Raw genomic sequence first — 12125 nt, 5'->3', positions numbered from 1 at the left:
ACAAAGAACAAAAATTCTGAGTAACTGTTTGTAATGTGATTAGCAAGCTTCTCGAGAAACAGTATTTACGAGCAGTCTTCTTCAATAGTCAAATGTGTATGTGATGTCACATTATAGTCAACTTTTGTGAGCCTACTTAGATTAAAATAATAAATCAGCTTGTAACACGTATCGGACGAATACGTGTCGATCGTGAAACTCCTGCTAATAGTGGAATACTAAAAGTGATTTATTTATTCTATTAAGCAGTCTCTTAAATCATAATCTTTAACATTATAGAATTAGTATACCGAGTAGCTGCAGGTTATGTGACAGCGCAGCTACTTTTCCAGTACTACGGCCAGTGCCGAGTGAAAAGTCCTCACTCAACAGGAACAGCCTTTATTGTTTACCATCCATGCAGTACTGTAGTGACTCGGGTGCCAGTCCTGGTTACTAGGCAGTGCGTGATGTGTCCTGAGACGGTGGCGGGTTCCGTCAGTGACAGGATGTCAGCTCGACAGCTCAGCATAACCTTGTGCCTCCTGGGCTGGTATACACCGAGCCCGGCCCTCAGCGGCACGTAGAAAGCGCGTAGACCTGACGTCGAACCCAGGGCCCTCGGAGGGACTGCGGTGTTAGTCGGTGACGGATATAGCTTAAAACACAGAACCATCAGTTGTAACATGCGGCTTGAAAATATGCGGCTTCGCCATCTATTTGAGCGCTGCTCTACACACGTCTACATCCATATTTCGCAAGCCAGCGTGTGGTGGAGGGTACATTGTGTATTACTATTTCTTACTTCTCTTCCTGTTTCACTTGAGTATGGTTTGCGGGAAGATCGGTTTCTGATAAGCCTAGTGGGCTCGTTTCTGCATATTTTACCTTCACGGTCTTTTCGCGAGATATAAGTAAGAGGAAGTAGCATGTTGGTTGACTCTTCCAGGAATGTATGCTCTCTTAATTTCAATAGTAGACCGTACATTGATGCAGTGCGCCTCTCTTGCACCGTCTGCTGCTATAATTGACTGAGCACCTCCGTGATATTTTCTTATTTACTAGATGAATCTGTAACAATCGTCTCTACTACCTCTATCAAACCTATCTGGTACAGGTCCCACAGTGACGAGTATTATTCAAGCACTGGTCGAAAGAGTGTTTTGTAAGCCATTTCCATTGTTGCTGGGTTACATTTCCCTAGGTTTCTTCCAATGAATTTTAGTATATCATCTACCTTACCCACGATTAATTTTACGTCGTCGTTCCACTGCGTATCTCTCCACACGCATACTCCTAGATGTTTTGTGGAAGTAACTGCTTCCAGTCCTTATTCTGCAATTTTGTGATTATGCATTAAAGGTTCTGTCTATGCACTGACAACACACATTTTTTAATGTTGATGGTCAATTGCCATTCCCTGCACCTCGCGTAGGTTCTCTGCACGTCTTCCTGCATTTCTCTATAATTTTCTAGCGTCGTGACGTCACTGTATACAACAGCTTCATCCGCGTAAAGCGTCATGGAATTTCCAACGTTATCTGCTAAGTTTTTTATATAGGGTGAAAATGATTTGAACCTACAAACTCTGGAGGCTGCACCGAACATAAAAACCAGTATTTTTCTATAACGTTATAATTCCCTGTTAGCGTTATTTAACCCGGTAGAGAGGTTATTCGCACTTCAGTTGTAATGACGGATCTGTCGTAATAGTTCCTGTTGTACTTTTCAGTTGTAATAGTTCTTCCGCATTCACATTTAGTCTTGACCCGTCACAGTACTTGTTTAGTAATGGAGTGATACACCTGGAGTGAGTACACTGATAAGAGGTGGTGCTTACTACATAGCGATGGGGTCTTCAACATTCGCAAAGCACATAATTGGATTGAGATTAATCCACTTGCCACATTTACTGGCGCTCATCAGTTACGGCTGTACGTGGATATGTTGGCAGGTGTTACTGGTGACTGTTTTTATTGGCCCTGCCTCCTACCTAGGCCATTATGTAGCCAGGATTATTAAAGGTTCAACAACAGAGCATTGACAGAATTGATGGATGATCTGTCACTTACTATAAGACAGAGCACGTGGTTCCGCCATGAAGGGGACACATTTGAGTTGTCCTGCGCGTCGGTCTTGACGAGCATAGATGGTCCGGTACCAAGGCCTTCTAGATCCCCTTTTTTGATCCCTGGACTGTTTTGTCTGGGGATAGATGAAGAACATCGTTTACAGAGCTCCTTCTGAGTAAAAGAGGTTCTGGTTGTCCAGACAGTGGCAGCAGCAGGAGACACTACTGCAGCCTTTGACTGTGTTAGGCAGAAGATGACCCGTCGGTCTGCCCTCAGTTTAAAAGTCAATGGAGATATTTTTCAGATAACTGTTTTGTCTTAATGTAGTTGTCACTTTAAAATAAAGAATATAAAATTGTTTGTGTTCTTTTTGTCTACCGTAAGTAAGATTTTCATCTCCTCGTAGAACGGTGCTTCACAGGAAGCACATAACAAAGACTGTTTTCAGTGTCACATGCAACCTGACAAAGTTTATTGGTTTAATTAATTTTCATCCAGAGAAAATCACTTCTACCGGTTAAAACATCCTCATAGTAGAAGATTATGACAGAAAAATTTTGTTTCTGTGTCCCACGCAACCTCCCAGAGTTTATCTGTTTACATAATGTTAACGCTTTATATGTATTACGAAAAATAATGCACATATAACACTCCCTTCGGAAACGACGTCTGTTATTTTTATATCTGAAGACTTCCATCTTTTCAGAATGACACCCTGTGGCGTTCAGAGACTCTGCAATCCAGTCACATAGCTGGTCTGATATTCTGAACTCTAGTATTGTGCTTATTATGTGGCTGCGCGGAAGTGTGACATTTGTTTCGCCTCTACTTTTAAGTTTTTTCATTATTTATTTTCAGTCGTGTCTTCTGACTAGTTTGATGCGACCACCCATGAATTCCTTCCTATGACAGCCTCTTGATCTCAGGGTAGCACTTACAACCTACGCCCCCAATTATTTGCTACATGTATTCAAATATATGTCTTCCTCGACAGTGCTTGTCCTCTATAGCCTCCTTTATTACCACAGAAGTAATTCCCTGATGCCTTACCAGATGTCCTGTCGCCCTGTCCCTTCTCCTTGCCAATGTTACCTACATATTCCATTCTTATTCCATTCTGTGCAAAACCACCTGAACGCTTACCTCATCATTCCACCTAATTTTCATCATTCGTCTGTAGCATCACATCTCAAATGCTTCGATTATCTTCTTTTACGCTTTTCCCACAGTCCATGTTTCACTCCCATACAACGCTTTACTCCAAACGCACATTATCATAAATTTCTTCCTCAAATTAAGTCATATGTTAGTTACTAGTAGACTTCTTTTTGCCATAAATGCCCTTTTTGCCAGTATTCGTCTCCTATTGATGTCCTCCTTGCTCCGCCCATCACCGGTTATTTTGCTGCCTAAGTAGCAGAATTTCTTAACTTCATCAAATTCGTGGCTATCAATCCTGATGTTAAGGTTCTCGCCGCTCTCATTTCTGCTACTTCACATTACTTTCGTCTTCGTTCAACTTTTGTCTTCCGTCGACTTACTCTCAAACCATATTCTGCACTCATTAGACTGTTCATTGTATTCAGCAGTGTAATTACTCTTCACTTTCACTCAGGATAGCAATGTCATCAGCGAATCTTAGCATTGATATCCTTTCACCTTGAATTTTAATTCCACTTCTGAGCCTTTTATTTCCATCATAGCTGCTTCGACGTACATATTGAACAGTAGGGGCGAAACACTACATCCCACTGTCAACCCTTTTTTATCCAAGTACTTCATTCGTGGTCCTCCAGTCTTATCATCTCTCCTTGGCTGTTGCACATGTAATATGTTACCCGTCTCTCCCTATAGCTTATCTCTATTTTTATCAGAATTTCGAACATCTCTCGCCATTTTACATTGTCGAACGCTTTTTCCAGCCCGGCAACTCCTCTGAAAGTGTCTTGTTTTTTCTTCAGTCTTGCTTCCATAATCAGCCGCAACGTCAAAATTGCTTCTCTGGTGCTTTTAACTTCCCTAAAGCCAAACTGATCTTCACCTAACCCACCATCAATTTTCTTTTCCATTGTTCTGTGTATTATTCTTATCAGTAACTTGGATGCATGTGCTTTTAAGCTGATTGTGCGATAATTCTCGCACTTGTCAGATCTTGTAGTCTTCGGAACTGTGTGGATGAAATTTTCCGAAAGCCAGACTCATTCGTTCTACACATCAACGTTGATTGTCGTTTTGTTGCCACTTCCCATAAACTGCTTTATTTGATCTTAAGTCCTCCAAAGCTCTCTTAAATTCTGATTCTAATACTGGATCTCTTATCTCTTCTACACAGACCCCTTTTTCTTCTACCACATGAGAAAAATCTTCCCCCTCATAGAAGTCTTCAATGTACTGTTTCCACCTATCCCCTCTCTCCTCTATATTTAACCGTGGAATTCGCGTTGCACTCTTAATGTTACCACCCTTGCTTTTAATTTCACCGAAGTTACTTTTGACTTTTCTGTATGCTGAGTCTGCCCTTCCGACAATAATTTCTTTTTCGATTTCTTCACATATTTCATGCACCCGTTTCGTCTTAGCTTTCACGTACTTACTATTTATTTCATTCATCAGCGACTTGTATTTCTGTATTCCTGCAGTTCCCTGATCATTTTTGTACGTCCTTCTTTAATCAATCATCTGGAGTATTTCTTCTGTTGCACATGGTTTCTTAGTAGTTACCTACTTCGTACCTTTATTTTTCTTTCCAACTTCTGTGATTGCCTTTTTTCAGAGTAGTCCATTCCTCTGCCTACTGAGCTGTTCCTTATTGCAGTATCTATAGCCGTAGAAAACTTCAAGCGTCTCGTCATTTTTAGTACCTCCATATTACACTTCTCTGTATATTGATTTTTCCTGACCAATCTCTTAAACTTCAACCTACCTTGCATCGCTACTAAATCGTGATCTGAGTCTATTTATGCTCATGGGTAAGCCATTACTTAATGGTCGCTATGGCCTTCGATACCTTCCTACCATCTCGTGACCGTGAATACCATCTGTCTTCAGAATGAGATTTTCACTCTGCAGCGGAGTGTGCGCTGAAATGAAACTTCCTGGCAGGTTAAAACTGTGTGCCGGACCGAGACTCGAACTTGGGACCTTTGCCTTTCGCGGGCAAGTGCTCTACCACTGAGATACCCAAGCACGACTCACGCCCCGTCCTCACAGCTTTACTTCTGCCGGTACCTCGTCTTCTACCTTCCAAACTTGCAGAACTAGCAGTCCTGAAAGAAAGCACTTGCCTGCGAAAGGCAAAAGTCCCGAGTTCGAGGCTCGGTCCGGCATACAGTTTTAATCTGCCAGGAAGTTTCACCATCTGCCTTCCTAGACAGAAATACGAGTAATTTTGACAAGTAATTACAGGTTCCGTATGTCACGAGAACGAGACAGCATTTTATTCGAGCAAGATAACCACATTGAAAAAAAGTAGTGCAGATATCTTAACTTCAAGTAGCAGTGCCAGTTCATAAGCGCGCTACTACATATAACAAACATTACATATATTGCAACTTTGATCTCTCGGTGAATAGTTATAAGATTAACTTGGATATTACAACATAAACTGAATGCAATTCAGTTAAAGATAATAATATTTTTCTGATATTTTACTTCGATTGCTCCGGAATATAAATCATTTTTAAACAGAAATTTCAACACTCACAATCGTCTCCATTTTCTCCGTTGAACAAGGGTTGGTTTAGATATTCCGAAAGTGTCAAGCGGTTTTGTAGGTGAAACTGAGACACATGAAGAAGAAATGGAGGTGCACAAGTGGAAGGAATTATCAACTGACGGAGCTATCTGCTGTGCGCTGAATACGCCGCGTTCGAGACGATACTGGTCGACATGCGCCGTGGTGTCGGCAGCGGTGTAGGGTAATATCGGGGCGCGAGCGGCTCGGCTGGAAGGAGAAAGCGCTGCAGCCACTCCAGTTCCAGCTCCAGACGACGGAGCTGTTCTTCCGCCGCATTTCTGCCCAAGGACGTCGCCCGTCGCGCTGCTGAACGCAACGAGTGCCCGCAGTCTCTGCAAGGGAGGCGCGCTCATGTCATGTCTACGGAGGAATACCGTGAGACGCGTTCACCCGGTTACTGACCTCCGGTCACCCTAGGCTACGGGTAAGAAAAGCTAGAGAAAACGCAGTGTTACATCTGCTACATATCGACACCAATCTTTCCTAACTTTAATGGCAGAGTAGCATTGCCAAGTAGTCAAAGCTAGTCTACTGACTAGTCTCATGCTGCCTGCAACATCTTCTCCTGTGTCAGCGCCCCCGTTCCACGAGGATAACACGGTGAATTCCATAACCCGATTTCCCAGAAACTTGGCTCAGAAGAAGACGGGTCAGGATAAATGAACAAGTGTCTCTGCTTATCTGTGAATATTCGACCGCATGATCGTTATTGTGAAACCCAGTTGTAATTATGCGGTTAATATAACTTCCTTGTGTCCCCTATCATGAAAAGAAACGTTTTTCTAGTAACCTTCTATGAATATAGATAGATAATGGAAAAAATAAATAAACAAAAACAATAATCGGTTTCGAACAGGGGACGAAGAAATGAAACACCGTGGCGCCAGCCACTGTGCCAATTGGTGGGTTGTACCGAGCGCGCTGAAAGTCATCTAAATTGTGTCGCAAACTTTGACTGCATTTTTCTCTTAAACGGCCAAGTATCTTCGTATAAGACGAGATACTTGTCTGCATATTTTGGTTTCTCTTCCACTGAACGATGTTTCTGGGATTTGGATTATGGTACATGACGCGTTCTTCTTATCAGAACAGGAATTTCATCTGATGCTAGCATACGCAATTATTTGTTGTGTATATTGCAATATCTGTCCCCCTCCACTCTCTCTCCCTCTGCAGTTCTTTCTAGTATCTTATAAGTTATTCGCTACTGATTTAGTAGTCTTGTCCCTTCTTCCAGTCTGTGTACTATGTACCGGGTGATCACAAAATCAGTATAAATTTGAAAACTGAATAAATCACGGAATAATGTAGATAGAGAGGTACAAATTGACACACATGCTTGGAATGACATGGGGTTTTATTAGAACCGAAAAATACAAAAGTTAAAAAAATGTCCGACATATGGCACTTCATCTAATCAGAATTGCAATATTTAGCATAAAAAAGTAACACAAAGCAAAGATGTTCCTTACAGGCAATGCTCAATATGTCCACCATTATTCCTCAAAAATAGCTGTAGTCGAGGAATAATGTTGTGAACAGCACTTTAAAGCATGTACGGAGTTATGCTGAGGCATTGGCGTCGCATGTTGTCTTTCAGCATCCCTAGAGATGTCGGTCGATAACGATATACTTGCGAATTCAGGTAACCCCAAAACCAATAATCGCACGGACTGAGGTCTGGGGTGTGACGGCTGAGAACACGATCATCACCAAACGACGCGCGCAAGAGATCTTTCACGCGTCTAGCAATATGAGGTGGGGCGCCATCCAGCATAAACATCGTACGTTCCAGCAGGTGTTTATCAGCCAGGCTGGGGATGATGCGATTCTGTAACATATCGGCGTACCTCTCACCCGTCACGGTAGCAGTTACAAAATCAGAATAACGCAATTCCTCGAAGAAAAAAGGCCCGGTAGATGTGGTAAATCCAACCCATACCGTGACTTTCTCGTCGTGCAATGGAGTTTCCACGACAGTTCTAGGATTTTCAGTAGCCCAAATTCTGCAGTTGTGGGAGTTGACAGACCCTCGGAGCGTGAAATGAGCTTCGTCGGTCCACAACACGTCACTCAACCAATCGTCATCTTCCGCCATCTTTTGAAACGCCCACACCGTAAATGCCCTCCGCTTCACTAAATCGCCAGGTAACAGTTCATGATGCCGATGGATTTTGTACGGATAGCATCGGAGGGTACGCCTAAGTACCAACCAAACAGTAGTGTATGGAATGCCGGTGCGACGTGCGACAGCACGGGCGCTGACTTCCCCGTGCATAGACGAACCCGCTACAGTCTCCATTCCTTCCTGAACTCTCAGCAGCATTACGCCTTGTGCTCGTCGGCCACTACGGGGTGTATCGTCTAAACAACCCGTGGCTTCGAACTTCGAAATCATTCTCGCCACAGCTGCATTTCTCAACGGACCTTTACCCGTTCGAATCCCCTTCCGATGGCGATAGGATCGTAACGCTGAACTAGCACATTCCCCATTCTGATAATACAGCTTCACTAAAAGCGCCTTTTCAGGTAACGTCAACATGCTGCGACTGCTGGCGCATCTGATTCCCTCTCTCATTACAGCTCCTTTTATACACGATTGTTATGCGCAGTCACTGACGTTTTGCTGTCCAGCGCCATCTGTCAGACATTTTGTGAACTTTGTCCTTTTTTTAAATTCTAATAAAACCCCATGTCATTCCAAGAATGTGTGTCGATTTTTACCTCTCTATTTACACTATTCCGTGGTTTATTAAGTTTTCGAATTTATACTGACTTTTTGATCACCCGGTACATTCCTCTCCTCGCCGATTTTGCAAAGAATCCCCTCATTTCTTATCTTGTCATTCCATCTAATTTTCAACATCTGTCTACACCATTTAATCTCAAACTCTAAGAGTACATTTTTATCTGGTTTTGCTTCAGTCCATTTGTGTTCAGTTCTGTGCTTCAAACGTATGTTCTCAAAAATTTCATCCTCAAATTACGGTCGATCTTTAATACTAGACTGCCTTTGGCCAGAGAAGCTCTCTTTGTCTGTGCTAGTGTGCTTCCTACGTCCGCCTTCATTCTTCTGTCTTGTGCCACTTTGCTAGAGAGGAAGCAGACTTCCTTAATTCTTTCTAATTTATGATACCGAATTTTGATAATCTCATTCTTAAGCTGATTCTGTTACTCATCATTACTCTCATCTTTCATCGGATTACCCTCTGGCTGTATTCTGTACTCAATACACCATTCATTCCCTTCAGTAGATGCTACAATTCTTCTTCACTTTCACAAGGATAGCAACGTCGTCATCCAATCTTTATTGATATATTCTCACCTTGCTCATGTACATATTACATATTACATATTACTTGTCTTTCCACATATTTAATATCTATTTTTCTGACAATATCAGACATCTTTCACTATTTTGAAACATCGAATGCTTTTTATAGATCGAATAATCCTGTGAATGTGTCTTGAATTGTCTTAAATCTTATTCCCATATTAAGAAAACCCTCTCTGGTGACATTCTTTCCGAAAGCCAAACTGATCGTTACCTAAAAAATCCTCGGTTTTCCATTCCTCTGTATATTATTCTCAGCATCTAGCATCTATCAGTTTTTAAGCTCATTTTGCGACAGTTATCGCATTTATCTGCTATTTTCTGTATAGATGAAATTTTTTAATTATTCTCCATATTCATATCTATATTTCACGTGGCAAATTCCGTAATCATAATGCTCGTATAGTCCCCAGAAATGGCCTTCTATCGCATTGGTGACAGTGACGGTTGTGAACTGCCAAGCAAAGATGTAAAAACTGCTGAAAAGAGTGCTAACGCCGCAACAGAATAGTAAGAGAGTGAGCCGAAAAGCAAAGCCTCCGGATTTTTTATGTGAAAAAACTGAAATCTTTTTGAATTAAATTAATATTATTAACATTTTACATCTTCATGCTTACATATTTCTTTCTCAACACAGTCACCGTGACATTTCTCCTAGTGACGGACTCCTTAAGTGACTCTAGTTCAATGCGTATCCCCAACAGGTGGTTTAATCATCAATGTTCAAGGTCATGAGGATGCAGAAGGCAATGGAAACCGCTACATTAAAGACACACAACGTTTACCCACACGACATGTGGCCTGTAATTGAAAAAGTGTCATGATGATATCTCCATTTGCAATAAATTCCGTAATAGTCCCCCATTCGGATCTCGAGGCGGGGACTGCCAAGGGGTAGAAGACCAGAGGAAAAAGATTGATACATTCTACGAGTCGGGGCGTGGAATGTCAGAAGCTCTGTGATACGGAAGCTAGAAGATCTGAAAAAGGAAAAGCAAAGGCTCAATTTTGATATAGTTAGGGTCAGTGAATTCAAACGGAAAGAAGGATATCTGGTCAAATGAGTAAAGATCAACAGCAGCAGAAAATAGTATAACGGGAGTATGAGTGGCTATGAATAGGGTGGTAGGGCAAAGAGCGTGTTACAGTGAACATTTCAGTGCTAGTGTTATTCTTATCAGAATCGACAGCAAACCAACAGACAACGAAAGTTCAGGAACACATGCGGACATCGCAAGCTGAAAATGAAGAGATAGAGAAAGTATATAATTAGAGGGTAATGCAGTACATAATGGGACATGATAATCCAGTAGCCATGATGGACTGGAATGCAGTTGTAGGGTAACGAGAAGAAGACAAGGTTACAGGAGAATATAGGCTTAGGCTATGGAATGAGAGAAAGATTGAGTTCTGTAATAAGTTTCAGTTAGTAATAGCGAATACTCTGTTCAAGAATCACAAGATGAGCAGGTATACTAGGAAAAGGCCGGGTGATACGGGACGACTTCAGTTAGATTACGTCTGGATCAGACGGACATTCCGAAATTAGATAACAGATTGTAAGGCTTATCCAGGAGCGGATATAAACCCACATCACCATATAGTAGTGATTTAGAGTAGACTGAAGTCCAGGAGGTAAGTATGGAAGAATCAATACGCAAAGGAGTGGGGCACGGAAGTAGTAAGGGACGACGAGACACGCTTGAAGTTATATGTGACGGTATCTGATCCCGAAAGAACAGTTACCGTGGATGACCATGCAGCTTTGCTACAAATGAAATGATAATTAAATGGACACCCTAGCTGCAAACAGGCGTTGATGTACTTCATTAGGGACACGTTGAAAATGTGTGCCCCGACCGGGACTCGAACCCGGGATCTCCTGCTTACATGGCAGACGCTCTATCCATCTGAGCCACCGCGGGCACAGAGGATAGTGCGTCTGCAGGGACTTATCCCTTGCACGCTCCACGTGAGATCCACATTCCCAACATGTCCACACCACTACATTCGTAGTGCGCCTAATAGATGTTTGCAGCTAGGGTGTCCATTTAATTATCATTTCATTACGCTTGAAGTTCTCTAAGGCAATAGATAGAGCAATAAGGAATAGCTCAGTAGGTAGTAGTACAGTTGAAGAGGGACATCCCTAAAAAGGGAAATTACAGAGTTGGAAAGAAAAACGTAGGTACAAAGTAGATAACAACGAGAAACCATGAGCAACAGAAGAAATACGTCAGTTGATCGATGAAAGGAGGAAGTACTAAAATGTTCAGAAAAATTCAAGAATACAGAAATACAGGGCGCTGAGGAATGACAAAAATATGAAGTGCTGGAAAGCTAAGACGAAATGAGTGCATGAAAAATATGAAGAAATCGAAAAGAAATGACTGTGGGAGGTGCTGAGTCAGCATACAGCAAAGTCTAAAAAATCTTCAGTGATATTAGAAGCGAGGTTGGTACCATAAAGGGTGCAACAGAGATTCCACTATTAAATGCAGACGAGAGGTAGGATAAGTGGAAAGAGTATACTCAAGACCTCTGTAAGGGAGAAGATTTGTCTGATGTGGTAGAAGATGAGTCGATTTAGAAGGAATACGGGATCAAGTATTAGAATCAGAATTTAACAGAGCTTTGGAGGACTTCACATCAAATAACGCAGAAGTGATAGATAACATTCCATCAGAGTTTGTAAAATCATTAGGGAATGTGGCAACAAGTAGACTCATCACATTGATGTTTAGAGTGTATGAGTGTTTAGAGTGTATGAGTGTAGAGTGTATGAGTCTTTCGGAAAAATATCATCCACACATTTCCGAAGACTGGAAGAGCTGAAACGTGCGAGAATTATCGCACGATCAGTTTAAAAGCTCATACATCAAATTTACGAACAAGAATAATATACAGAAGAATGGAAAAGAAAATTTAGGCTTTGTAAAACGTAAAGGCACTCGAGAGGCAATCATGACGTTGTTTTGAATAAGGGAAGCAAGACAAAAGAAAA

General features: G+C 41.8%; 1 non-coding gene across 1 annotated transcript; it reads right to left on the bottom strand.

Moving 5' to 3' along the window:
- Positions 1-10972: 10972 nt before the first annotated feature.
- Trnat-ugu (transfer RNA threonine (anticodon UGU)) lies at positions 10973-11047 on the bottom strand. The gene has a single exon. It is a non-coding gene; the product is annotated as a tRNA-Thr (tRNA).
- Between the last annotated feature and the right edge of the window lie 1078 nt (positions 11048-12125).

The sequence above is a fragment of the Schistocerca cancellata genome, chromosome 7 (assembly GCF_023864275.1).
Source record: "Schistocerca cancellata isolate TAMUIC-IGC-003103 chromosome 7, iqSchCanc2.1, whole genome shotgun sequence".
NCBI lineage: Eukaryota > Metazoa > Arthropoda > Insecta > Orthoptera > Acrididae > Schistocerca > Schistocerca cancellata.
The sequence above is the reverse complement of the archived record's forward strand: the minus strand, read 5'-3'. Positions and strand labels throughout refer to the sequence as shown.